The sequence below is a fragment of the Danio rerio genome, chromosome 13 (assembly GCF_049306965.1).
Source record: "Danio rerio strain Tuebingen ecotype United States chromosome 13, GRCz12tu, whole genome shotgun sequence".
NCBI lineage: Eukaryota > Metazoa > Chordata > Actinopteri > Cypriniformes > Danionidae > Danio > Danio rerio.
Window position 1 is genome coordinate 46,338,450 of NC_133188.1, and position 14,051 is coordinate 46,352,500.

At 33.0% G+C, this 14,051-nt stretch overlaps 1 protein-coding gene across 3 annotated transcripts in view; it reads left to right on the plus strand.

The window, feature by feature from the left end:
* Positions 1–5,454: 5,454 nt before the first annotated feature.
* Positions 5,455–14,051, plus strand: part of cdh23 (cadherin-related 23) — a 473,177-nt gene continuing 464,580 nt past the window's right edge. For 2 of the 3 annotated variants that reach the window (XM_073919489.1, XM_073919491.1), the window contains exons 1-2: positions 5,455–5,677; positions 6,762–6,996. The gene's annotated coding sequence lies outside the window, so the exon portion shown is untranslated. 3 annotated transcript variants of the gene reach the window in all.

A 14,051-nucleotide genomic window follows, 5' to 3' on the forward strand; every position in this document is an offset into this window, starting at 1 on the left:
ACAGGCGTGGTCCTAAGCCTGTAATTTAAGGGCAACAAACAGTCTTTCGCTCTTTTGACTCAGAAACAGCTCAAAAGCGGAAAAGAAGTAGAAGACTGATGTTCTGAAGGCGTTTTTGACGCTCGTCTGTTGTTTTGCGCGTGTACACAGGAAGCGTCAGACTCATTACATTTTCAAAACCTCAGTGTAAACCTCAGCTCAGACAGCCTTGCTAGTGAGATAACTTAAACTGGGGTTCGTTTTAACTGTTTTTCCTGGGTTTTTAAACATCTTTTTTGCGTTCTAGTCTTTCCAAATGGGTTGGGTTTGTTCTGGTGACGGATTCTGACCTATTTAAAAATGAATGGTGGTTCTATTGGCTGTACAGTAAAATATTAAAAACATGTTTTGAGTACCGCTTGTCACCACTGTTTTATTACAAAAATTTTAACTGTTTGAACTAAAAAAACACATTGTTAATTATTGTTTAACTTCTACATCATTGTTGAACAACAAAACTTCAGTTTAAACCTCAGCCCAGACAGCCTGGCTAGTGAGAGGAGGGTTTGTTTTCATTGGTTTTCAGCACATTTTTACTTGTTTATAGTCATTTCAAGTGAAAATAAAGTAAAAAAATAATCATGGTTTTATAAAAAAATTAATAACCATGTTTTTTTCTGCATTGACAAGGCTACCAATTGTATAAACACAGTTTTACTACAAACATCATGGTTAAACTTTTGCATTAAGAAACACTGTTAATTTTTGTTTAATTACATCAGTGTTTAACGAAAAACCCTATGCATTTATTTTTATTTGTAGTAAAAATGTAGCAGGCAAAATCCATCAAGTATTATTCAGCTTTAAAGCAAGCTTAAACTCCCAAATGAAATCCTTAATATTTTACGTTTCATCCTTTTGTATGTTTGCATCACAGTTCCCATCTTCTCTTCTGTTCCAGTTCCTCGTCACAGGACTAAAGAGAGATTTTTATTTTCTCAGTGGACTGCTGCTGCCCTCTTGTGTTCAAAATATTAGACATTCACAATAGCATTGTGAAAATGATTATCTTTCGAGGGCCCTCTTTCCATATGCAGCCTAAAATGTTAAAGACCCCAGTTTATAATTTTCTTACTCTGTACACAGTTAATATTATGATTGATTGGGTGTAAAGTATTAAATGCAAAATAATTTTTTCAGAAATTTATTTTAATGTTATATTTATGTTAACTCTAATTTGGACCGATGTTTTATAATTATTATAATACAGTTTTTGTATTTATTTGATTTTTCTCATTTATTTATTGATTCATGTATTTATTTATTTTTATCTTTATTCACATTCATATTTTTATGAATTCACAATTTCATGAATCGTTTTAATTATTTTTTACATTTCCTCTATAGCACTTCTTTGCAGGCACCACAAGTTTGAAAATCCTTGCTTCAATTTTATTCTTTAATTTCATTAAACATATAATAATTTAAAAATGATATCACCGAATATTAAAACAAGAACATTCCTAAGTATTTTTTGAGTATTGACTACCGTATGTTACCCCTTTTATTACAAAAAAAAAAAAAATAACAAAATAAAAAATAAAAAAATCACAGTTAAACTGTTTGGCATAAGAAACATTATTTATCTATTTCAACATTATTCTTTAACAACATTTCACAGCCTATACCTCAGCTCAGACAGCCAGTGAGAAAACTTTTGAGCATATACCAACAGTATAACTACAAATATCGGGGGTTAAACTGTTTTGCATAAGAAACATGAATAAATTTTGTTTAACTTAATCAATAACAAAAAAAAAAACAAAAACAAAAAAAAAACATGCATTTTGTTTTATTTGTAAAATATGTAGCAGGCAAAATGTATTCTTCAGCATTAAAGCAAGATAAACTCCCAAATGAAATCCTGCATTAATCCTTTCTGTCAGGAAAATGAGGAAACAAAGGTTTTGCACAAAGGTTTTGTTCAGATCTATATAATTACTTGAATAAATCCCAATCAACAAAACAAATCTTTAAATTGAAAGATATTATTTGTTATTATTCTAGTCCCAAGAATAATATATATATATATATATATATATATATATATATATATATATATATATATATATATATATATATATATATATATAACTTTTTTATATTATATGCAAAATTCTTTATCCACAAACAAAAAATTCTTAAATCCTCTCCCTTATTTGCTAATTTTTTAATTGAAATTGATTCCTTGCTTATACGTCTATCTATAAACAAAAAATTCTGCAAGTTAATAGAAAGTTATGAAAATATCATGCTTCCAGTATGTTAGTAATTAATGCTCCCTGTGTTTTTAAATTTAATTTAATTTTGTGCTTCCATTTTCCTTATTTTGTTCTCTTTTTCTCTTCTATTACTTTTTTTTTAACTTATTGTTCTTATCATATTGTAATTATATATTCTTGTATTCCAGTCTTCTTCAAATTACTTCCTGATTTATATTGTACATTTCCTCTTTTCTAAATAAAGATTTATTTAAAATAAACAAACAAATGAATAAATTCAGTTCATCATCACAGAAATAAAGATTTTTATTTTCTCGATGGACTGCTGCTGCCCTCTTGTGGTAAAAAATGTCATACCAGCAGTGTTTGATGTGAAAATGATCTTAGATGTATAAGATGTTTTGATTCTTAGATGTATAAAGTAAATATAATGATTTAGTGTAAAATATTATATGGAAAATACATTTTTTACCGAAATTTATTTAAATAACATTTGTATTATACATTTTAATCTGTTATATTTATTTGTTTATTTGTTTTAATTTATTTACGTTTATCCTAACTCTAATTAGGACCGATCTTATCTTTTACAATACTTTTATACAGCTTTTGTATTTACTTGATAGTTCCTCATTAATTTATTCATGTATTTATTTATTTATTTTTATTCACAATAATACTTTTAAAATATTTTTTTACATTTTCTCTATAGGGCACATCTTTGCAGGCCACAAAAGTTTGAAAATCCCTGTTTCAATTTTATTCTTTAGTTTCATTAAACATATAATAGTTTAAAATTAGATTACTGACCATTAAAACAAGAGTATTTATAGATTAAGTCTTGATCCAAATAAGCTTTCAACTTTCATGCACTGTAAAATTAAATATTGTACTTTAAATGCACTATATGATAAAATTAAGCTTGGCCTATATTCTATAGGAAAACAGTTAAAATTAAACACTGGTACATTAGAAAATATAAGGAATAATATTTTAGTAATATACAGTACAAGCACTGACATTAATGTCTGCCAGAGAAAAAGTCAGAGGGGTCTGAATGCAGACCTGGTGCAGTGCAATATGAGCTGCCTCCCATGCTCTTAATGCACTCACCTAACCCCACCCATAACCCTACCCCTCACATTGACATGACAAGCTCCATTAAGTGCATTCTGTCTGACATTGCATCACTGAGATATGCAGTCTCAGCTTGCACCATAAGGGCTGCATCCAGATAGCCTATTGGAGAAAGTAGGCCTGTATCATCATGTGAGCAGCAAGCATTTAAAGTATTGAACTTGTGTAAAATAAACATTTTAATGGCATCTGATATTTTTCAATTTGAAAGTTGGAAGTCTTTAGTATTTATAGTTACACCATTTGATTAATATATTGCTCCTGCAAGCACTGCATTCCTCCATATTTCTATTATTTTGAAGTTTGTCCAGCAGAGGGAAGTAGAGTCAAGCACGCTTTTTATTATTTTTTTATTTATTGAACATATAGTTATGTACAACACAATCACTACGTCTTTACATAAAAAACAGGTGCAAATAAAAACAAATTACCTGCATAAATAATATGTTACATAAAATAATTATATGTAAAATAATACAGAACTAAATATAATAAATAAAAAGGATTAGGGGTTTTCCTGTAATTTACTTAAAAGACAGAAGTTTAATTGCACTTTTTGTTTTTATTATCTTGAGGGGTTTTATATAAAAGAATCTCATTATAAAAGGCAAAACATTGCTTTCACCTTCAAATATTTTGTGTTATTTAAAATGTTCCAAACATAAGGATGTTGTTGATTAGGAAGGCATCTTCTTTACTGTCCATTACAAGTCTATAAATGATGCCGCACACAATAAAGGTCCTGAGTCGTGTGGAATCCCTATGGAGGACGAAACCTGCAAAAACAAGAAATAAATAAACAAATAAATATGCAAATGCGTAAATAAATGAACAAATAAATCCATAAATTCCTGCATAAATAAAATAATAAATAAATATGCAAATAAATAAAGGTATATAAAAATCCACAAATTCCTGCATAAAAAAAAAAATATATAGATAACTTTTAGTGCAGGCTGGTAAATAAATAAATATATTACACAAATGTTGGGGGAATAAAAAAATACTAAACTGAACATTTTTTCAGGTTTCGTTCTCTATTTGAGTAAAGCCATCATGACCATAATGCATGCACAAACATATAGTGAAAAAAACAAAATGATCTGTTGTTTCAATATCATCACAATACAAACTCTTAAATAGATTAAATAATTCCACCTTACCTGTTGGTGAAACCTAGATTAAGCACACATGCTGATGACAAGTAGCTTGAGTGTGGTAGCCTCCCAAAACTTTGGTCAGATAATATAAAAATTACATAATTTCTAATAAAGTAAATGAAAATAATTTAAAAATATTGCATAGATATTATCCATGCTATGATTTTATTAGTGCGTTTAATTAAGGTTTTTCACCATTGAGATGTTTTTGTAAAATGGAGCCAGAGCCATATTTTTCAACTGCAGTCACACAAAATAGTTTTGGTCAGAAGTTTTGAAGTATATCATAAATGTGTCAATATAACTGAAAAATGGTTTATTTATGGATTGCAATTCTGGATTATTAGAATTGGATAAAATAACAAAAATCCGTAAGTTATTTGGAAAGTACCACATTCACAAAACAACATGTATGCTGACTGTACCAAATATTATTTTTTTTTATTGATCTAAAAATTTTTATGTTTACTGACCTCAATACAGAGTAATCCTAAAGCTCTTAAGACATCCCACCTGCTGAAAAAAACTAACACTTAATGTACATGATTGTTTTTTGTTAATTCCCCTGTATACTGTACAATTCTGTACTCCCATATTTAATCAATAAAAAAGGTAAATAAAACATAAAATTAGTTAAATACGAAAAAAAGTGTGGTAGCCTACATTGTTGGTAACTCTTCTCTCCATAAAACATTTTTTTTTCATCTGACGTTTTAATCTGTTGCCTAAGATTGGTATTACTTCAACATTTGATCTTTTCAAAGGTAATTTACATCAGAAATGTCAACAACAGAAAACTGTTAAATAAGGGATAGCGTTTGTCAGATGTTGTTTTGCGGTCAGTCATGTGACATGTTAGATCCAATCGCTGTCGTTCTTATTTAATGTCGACGAACTAGGCGCCATTTTTGTTTGAGCAAAAGCACGTGGAAGTGAATGACGACGACTAGATCATTGGTTAAAAAGTTGGTATAAAGTTGTACATTTCAGCCCTGTTTTCAACAAGACTCAAGAAGTACTTTTTTTATGGCGCACATTTGTAGTTCGTTTTTACAAAAAAAAATCCACTTTGTCAGTTAGAAGTCAGAGGTATAGAAGGCTTGCTGAAATAGCACGAAGGTGAGTATTTTACCGCTATTTTATAGCGAAGTCCACATGATGGCAGCAAAGAAATAGCAAAGGTGCAACTGGCCCAGCTGCGCTTCTTATGAAGAATAATTTTATCACATTTCAGTAGTATAAGACGTTAGAAGAATGTTAGTTTTATGTTGCATACAGATTGTCAGTTACCGAGTCTGACTGTATGAGTGTTGTTGAATGTATTGTTTTTAATGTTACACTTTGTGCAGAGGAGAAAGTTTCAGACATGCTAACGGCCAGATCAGCGGATTCCCTAAAAATAAATTGTCAGCAGAATATAAACAGTAGAAGTACCAAAGGACACCCCAAACCCCAGTAGGACCCCCCCCCAAATAATAATAATAATAATAATAATAAATAATATTAAGTAAATAAATAAACAAGCAACGGCAGTACTTGGTTGCTTTAAAAGTTAAATAAAAGTGTTGCAAAAAACATTTTACCCAAAAATATTCTGCAAATTCTAAAATTGTTTGCTATTCATTTTTTTAAACAAATCTGTCTAAATGATTTACAAACAAAAAACGGCCCTCCCTTGTTACCATTATTAGTCTTAAACATAAAAAATATGCGACTTTACAAATAAAACACAAGAAAATGCAGTTTTTATCATCTTTGAGACATTTGACAAATGTCTTTAAAAGTCTCATGAGTTAAATTAGCTATCGAGATAAACATTTTGTTTTAATTTGATGAAAGTTTTATTTGTACATTAACTTTCACAGAATAAACCTAGATTTTAGCTTAATATCATTTATATGGCAAATGATAAATTAACACTTCACATGTGAACAGTTTATTGCAGACGGACGCAAAATGACATTTATAGATCATTTATAGTGATGTAAACAAACGGTCTTGACGTGTTTTAGTTTCCATATAGCTTCCGAGAACTATAGGTTATTTATATGGATAAATATAATGACATATGTTTCAACGTTGAGATATGACTGAATTACCTCTTATTACAGGTAAAATAGTTTGACAACAAGCAGGAAATGTTCATGGGCCAATGCATCACTACATAGAAATGGTCTATAGCATGCACTTTTTTTTCTTGCAGATAATGACACCCGACAATCCTGCTCAGTCATGCAGCATTCAACTTGTTTTAAACTTGAAACCGCAACATGATGATGCGTGTGCGAGAGAGAGAGGAAAGAGAGAGAGCATTGAGTGCGCGCACGCGGAGAACCAGCACTCTCTCAGCAGCAGAACTAGCGCGCGCGCTCGCTCGGTAGGTCGGTCGGTCGGTTGTCAAGAGCGCACGGACCGGACTGATCAGGAGGAGGCAGCAGGTAAGAGCTCTGACACTCTCACTTACTCTGGAAAACTGCTTACAAGTCTATATAAATGCCACTTTTATTGATAACTTTACTTCATTGTCACATAGTTAGCAAATTAGACTGTGACATTAAATTGATGCATGCTTTCAGTTGGTCATATTTTTTTTCGTTTAATGTTCTATTAGATATTAACATTTATATGTAAACCTTTGGACGTTTATAAGTTATTTATTTTATTTTGCGTAGATGTAGCGCGTATCGGGTGGCTGTGCGCGCGCCTGCTGCGCGAGTCGTTATTTATTCATGTGTCATGAGAGCTCATGAGGGTGAACTAGCAGGGTTGCCATGAGCTCGTGAAGGGGTTTTACTCCCGGAAACTTATTGAAGACCAAATAAAACAGCGTGTCAGCGTTTAATGTGTTACCATGACTGATGGAGACGTTGATGAGAGAGGAATAGCTGGCGTGCCATAAGTGTCAATGGGAGTTTATAATGTGGTGGCAGGAGGTAATTGGTGATGCATGTTATCAGAATACATATGGACTTCCAGCTGGATCTCCTGTGCATGCATAAGTGCGCTACAGCCATCCATGCCAGTTGCTTATTTGTTTATCCCTCATGCTATGATGTGGGTCTGGGATTACAACATATTATTATGTCTTAATTCAGAAACGGAGTTAAATGTTCTGTACTGAGCTGAATATAAACTAGGATTGAAAGTTGAGCTATGGTAGTCTCTGAGCATTTGTAATTGTTCACCTTTTGGTTCCTTTGGCCCTGGTTGCACTTGTTCTGGTGAACTCTGTGAACTTATCGATTACAAAGATGTAGTGGGTCAATTCTAGGACTTGCCTCCCAACTTTTGATCAGTTTTGGGAACGCTGAAACAACTTTCATAGAAAAGTCATAAACTTTATCCAAAAACACGTGAGCAGCATTTTAAAGAAGGTCCATAACTGCTGTGGAAGAAGTCACCCTGAGTAAACGGCCAATATTTAATACACATATTGTGTTTAGTTTATTTTTAGGACCACAGAAATGCTGTCGGTGTCCATCAATGTCAAAACAGTGACTGAGATGACCAATTAAATGAGAAAAGGCAGAGCCCTGTATTGTACATATAGGCACAAACATGAGCTCAATTTCAGCTTTTAATGATGAATGTCTATTATGTAAAATGTACTGTAAGTAGCTAAATGTTTTTATGGTACAATTGGGCATTCATTTGAAAACGTTGAATGAATTGTATTTGGGCTGCACAATATATCATTTTAGCATTGAAATCGCAATGTGCAAACCTGCAATAGTCACATTGCAGGATCTGCAATGCAAATTGGAAATATAATTAACCAGGAACCACAGTTAAGTACACTTGATTTGGGAAGTCACAGTCCCTAACCCTAATTTAATAATGTGAAAGATCTTTATTTGGATGTTTATTTTATTTTATTTTATTGTAACATGTTTATTTAAAGTTGTCAATTAATGTGCAATGTGCATTTACAGACATAATCAAAGCCAAGTTTTCCAAAAAAAATGTGCAATGGGTTATAGAAATTATAGTAATCCTCAAAAATAAGAAAATAAATTTATAGATAGATGGAGGTAAGGAAAAAAAAAAAAGAAAAAAGTGTAACATCATACTATTTATAAGTACTATTAGGCAATATTGGTGACTAATTAGTCACAAAGTCTCTGGAAAGGCACATAAAATATATATTTTCCACATCACAGCACAGTCCTATAATATAGACATGTCATTTGAAAAAAATACATTTGGATGTGTTTTTAAGGCCTGTGACTAATTTAAACCCAACAAGAAACACTAAAGCTTTCCACTTTAACCGAGATGAAGTGTGTTTAATTATATTTATACAATGAAGACTGTACACATTGTTATTTTACGTTTGAATACTGGATTTCTATACCCAGTGTTAGACTCCAGCAAAAACCATAAAGCACTGTTTATTTAATTTTTAAAAATCTATAAATCTATCTTTTATCTGTGCTTAAATTAGTGTTTAATTAGAAATTAGTGTTTCTAATGCAGCATCTATGGGGCTGAGAGTTAATTTGACGTTATTCTCTCCTCTGGCTGCTGTCATCAGTCCCACGCAATTTTAATTTTTTTTTGAAAGTCTTGATGACATCATAGTGGAGTTTTTCTTGTTTTATTTCATCAAATAGGATTGTAAAAAAATAGTTTGTTGTGCTCTCCGATTCACTACGCTTTAAGTTTACCCAAATATGACACCTTCCGCTACTGAGAAACCCGGAAATGTGAAAAGGGTCAGAATCCTGCAGCCCTAATTTGTATAGGATTTGCATAATTTTGAAATTAATGAGATCATAAACATTTTGCAGTTTAGTGCTTTATTAAAACGCACATATTCACACTTTCTTATAATTTAAAATCTAAATATTAATATATATAATATGAGTTTAGCTTTATTTTTTTTATAAAAATAATATTAAGATATTTTTGTGTTTTTAAAATAGCTTTTATTTTATTTATTTATACATTTTTGCCTTTAATGGCAGGTGAAGTGAAGCAATTTAAGAAAAAAGTCAACACTACAGGGTATATGCAGAAGTATGCAGAAGGACTTTTAATTTTTCAGTAACCTCGGTCAAGCGCTTCTGGCGAACTGTATGCTGTAATAAAATCAGCACACTTAAGGTCTGTTTTCTTTAAAAATTAACAGTCTTTACTGCCTGATTGATATACGATATAAAGTGAGTCTCAGATTGTTGAAAAAGCACTGCATTAAATTACATTCCTCCACCGCCATGTCTTTAAAATATGAACATTTATTTTACCCCGGTATATACAGTGGAGTTTCTGTGCTAACCTGGTAATTAAGCACGTGCTTGTAAGTGGCTTTTCATCTCGATTTACGAGTGAACAACTAATTGAAAGTTGAAGTCTATTTAACTGATTTTAATTACATTACAACATCGATACTGTAAAAGGAACCGTATAAAACTGAAGTCACTTAGTCACATTAACTAATCATTCATTTATTAATTTTTTTGTCGGCTTAGTCCCTTTATTAATCCGCGGTTGCCACAGCGAAATGAACCGCCAACTTATCCAGCAAGTTTTTAGGCAGCGAATGCCCTTCCAGCCGCAATCCATCTCTGGGAAACATCCACACACACATTCACACACACACACTCATACACTACGAACAATTTAGCCTACCCAATTCACCTGTACCGCATGTCTTTGGACTGTGGGGGAAACCGGAGCACCCGGAGGAAACCCACGCGAAGGCAGGGAGAACATGCAAACTCCACACAGAAACGCCAACTGAGCCGAGGTTTGAACCAGCGACCTTCTTGCTGTGAGGCGACAACACTACCTACTGCGCCACTGCCTTGCCCATATTAATTGTTCACCGGAAGTGTATCAGTATGGGAAGAAACACTTGCTGTGCATATACCCTATTCTCTCTCTCTCTCTCTCTCTCTCTCTCTCTCTCTCTCTCTCTCTCTCTCTCTCTCTCTCTCTCTCTCTGTCTCTCTCTCTGTCTCTCTCTCTCTCTCTCTCTCTCTCTCTCTCTCTCTCTGTCTCTCTCTCTGTCTCTCTCTCTCTCTCTACACACACACACACACAAACTTCTGTAACACTTCTGTGTCCTTTACGTTATGTAAGTCATTAAAATCATTATCATGCCATTAGCTAAAGTTTGAAATCAGTAAAAAAAAAAAAAAAAAAAAAAAAAAATATATATATATATATATATATATATATATATATATTTTATTTTTTTTTGTGTCTTTTGTAGCATGCGAGAAGTGCTATTTGATTGTTTGCATCAGCTCTGTCTTTTATGACTTCATTATTTTTCTTTTCAATTCAGATACAATTCCTTAACCTCAGATGCCTATATGTAGGAAGCTGACAGCAATACAGCTCACTTGCTTTTGGAACAGAGCCATTGTCCTTTTTATAGCTGTAGATATGAATTGTGTCTATAATGTTTCAGGCTGGAGTGTTATGAAGGTTTGTCTGAATACTTAATGAGGACTGAATGACAGTTTATACATCAGAGTGACATCATCAGGACTTTGGTTACATTAGCTTTGTCGAAATAACAACAAAATGATGAATGCTTGGCGGAGGTGTGTTTGTGAGCGTGCACAAGTGTTTCTGTTTGATATAGAGTCTGCTGGCTCCTCTGCCACGCTTTCTCACTCAGCGTGTCTGTCACTCCTTTCAAATCCACTCTAAAAACGAGTACAGAGGAAGAGAGAGAGAAAGAGAGGGAGAGAGAGAGGAATGATCATTTGAAATGAAGGCTCAGGATGGGACAGGTATTTTGAGTGACAGAATGAAATGAATGGCTGTATCAGAGAAGGAGAGGGGAATGAATTGCAGATACAGTGGCACTAAAGCTTACAAGAGAGAGGACGAGCAGATGAGGAAAATAAAAGAAGAATCTGGGAGTTTAAAATGGGAGAATTCTGATCCGTAAGCAGCCATGAATCCCACTTGTTTTACCTTTTGGATCTCTCGCTCTCTCTTTCTCAGCCATTCCTATCTGAGTGTCCCGTCTGTGTGAGGACATTAAATCAGGAGGGTCAGTCAGGCAGAACGCAGAGGTCAGAGGGACATAGAAAGAAGATGAGGGTGCCGAAGGAGAGGAGAGATGATTTTGGACAGGACCCTCCCATAAAGTTGAATGCATATTGTCTGTGTTCAGAACAGAATAGTAGTGCATACTGTGTGGTACAGGGGTAGAATATGCACTGTATGCTGCAGAGGTGTATGCTTTAGCCATAGATTGCATGCTTCATGATATTCTTGAATTGTTTTAGAGTTGAACCCCCCAATTATGAGGGGTTTTACTGGAGCACAGATGTGCTTGTGACATGATGCCCTTATGAACATGAGTTGTTTATTCAGATGAATTGGTTGTGCAAATGTCTGCTCTGCTCATTTGCTTTATGATGGTAACAGACTTTGGGGCTGGCTGGAGCTGAAAGCCAACATGTAATCGTTCAACAGTGATAATTTTGTTAAGATTTATTACTTTATGCTTATGCTGTTTTTAACCCAGTATGACTTTTCTTTCTTTGGTGCTGCACAAAAATGAAATTAACCAACTAATTAAAAAAAAAAAGCTCAATCAATCAATCAATCAATCAATCAATCAATCAATCAATCAATCAATCAATCAATCTTTAAAGCCTGAAATTATTTAAACCCCTGGCTTGACTATTGACCCTTTCAATATAGCGATATCATTAGCACATGAACAGTTCCTGTTTGTGGTCAAACCATTTTATAACTGTAACAAGAGGCAATTCAGTCTTAACTAATATTACACAGCCGTCATAATACATTTTATCAATATGTGGACATTTTTGGATTATCAGAAGCTATGAAAAACAAAAATCTTAAACAGGAAATACATTAGGGCTCTGCGATTTGGGGAAAATATTTAATTTTAAATTTATCATAATTAATTGATTTAAAAAAGTTTATTTATTTTATATTTATTATTATTATTATTATTATTATTATTATCATTTATTTGTTTATTATTATTATTTTTTAAATACATTCACACACAGATGACACTCACACATTTGGTTTCGGTGGGGCTAATTATATAATACATGTATATTTTTAAAATCGCAGCCTCTTGCGATTTAGCTAATTGCTGTGTTTCAAATCGCAATTGTGATTCGATTTCGATTAATTGCACAGCCCTAATTAGGACCATAGTTATTGTTTACATCCCTCAAAATGGGCTATATAAATATATAAACTAATCAATCACATGACTTCTTTCCCAGAGATGGGTTGCGGCTGGAAGGGCATCCGCTGCGTAAAAACTTGCTGGATAAGTTGGCGGTTCATTCCGCTGTGGTGACCCCGGATTAATAAAGGGACTAAGCCGACAAGAAAATGAATGAATGAATGAATCACATGACTTCTGCATTATTACATGTCTTAAGCATGCAAATTTATATACACTCATTTTCTTTTGTCGATCTTCAGTGTAAAATTAATATTATACTGTTGTAAAAAGATGAAACATACATTTTTTTTAAATATGGTTTGAACATTAATATGCAAACTTTTATATTTTTTTTAAACAAAAAAGTATTATATCACAATAATAAAAAACATTTAATATTCTGTTCGATAAAAGTACCAACAGTATTGATAATAGTAAAAATTCTAATATTACATCAAGATCAAAACAAATGCAATTACATTTTTAGAACTGTTAAGCTTAATCGACACTTTATATGTAATATGAGAAAAGCACAGATCCAAATCTTTTATCACATTGAATTTTACAAGCAACTTTGCTCCATCTATCAGGTCTGCAGGGTGGCATGCAACTGAAGTTCCGTGAGGATTTTGTTGCTTTAACACCGTTGTTCCTAAAGTGTGGGGGACAATGGGCTTGGTGATTTCCAAATATCTAACTCATTTTATTAAATTATTAAAATGACCATATTTGATCCATAACCTGATGAAGAATAATAATTAATAATAATAAACATAAAAAAACATCCTAGTAAAAAGCCACCAGCCTTTCGATTTGTTTTGCGACCCCTGGGGTGATTACGTTATATTAAAGATATAGCAATAGCGCCAGATGCAGCAAATTGATTTTACAGCATCAGGTTAAACTTTCTGACACTTCTATGGCACTCACATGAATTAAAAATAAATATAGGCCACAACTGAACATGGAGGAGAGTCTCTGAGTGGCGTTCTCCAAAATGAAACAATTAATAGATTGGGCCATTTGGAATATGTGCGCGGTTGTGTGCAAGGTTTGTAACCATCTCAGAGAATATTGGGGGTCGCAAGTCACTGGCATAAGTTTGGGAACCCCTGCTTTAACAAACAGTTACTTTTTTTGTTTATTGATGATGTGAGAATGAATGGGTTTGAGCGCGCGTACTCAAGAGCAGTGTTGTCGTGTGCCTACTGAAGGGTGGGACGGAGGGTGTGTCGCGTCGCGGGGGCACTTTTGATCATTTTAGAAGGGCACTTTATATCCAAGAGTAAAAAGGGCATGTGCACTGCACAGGTT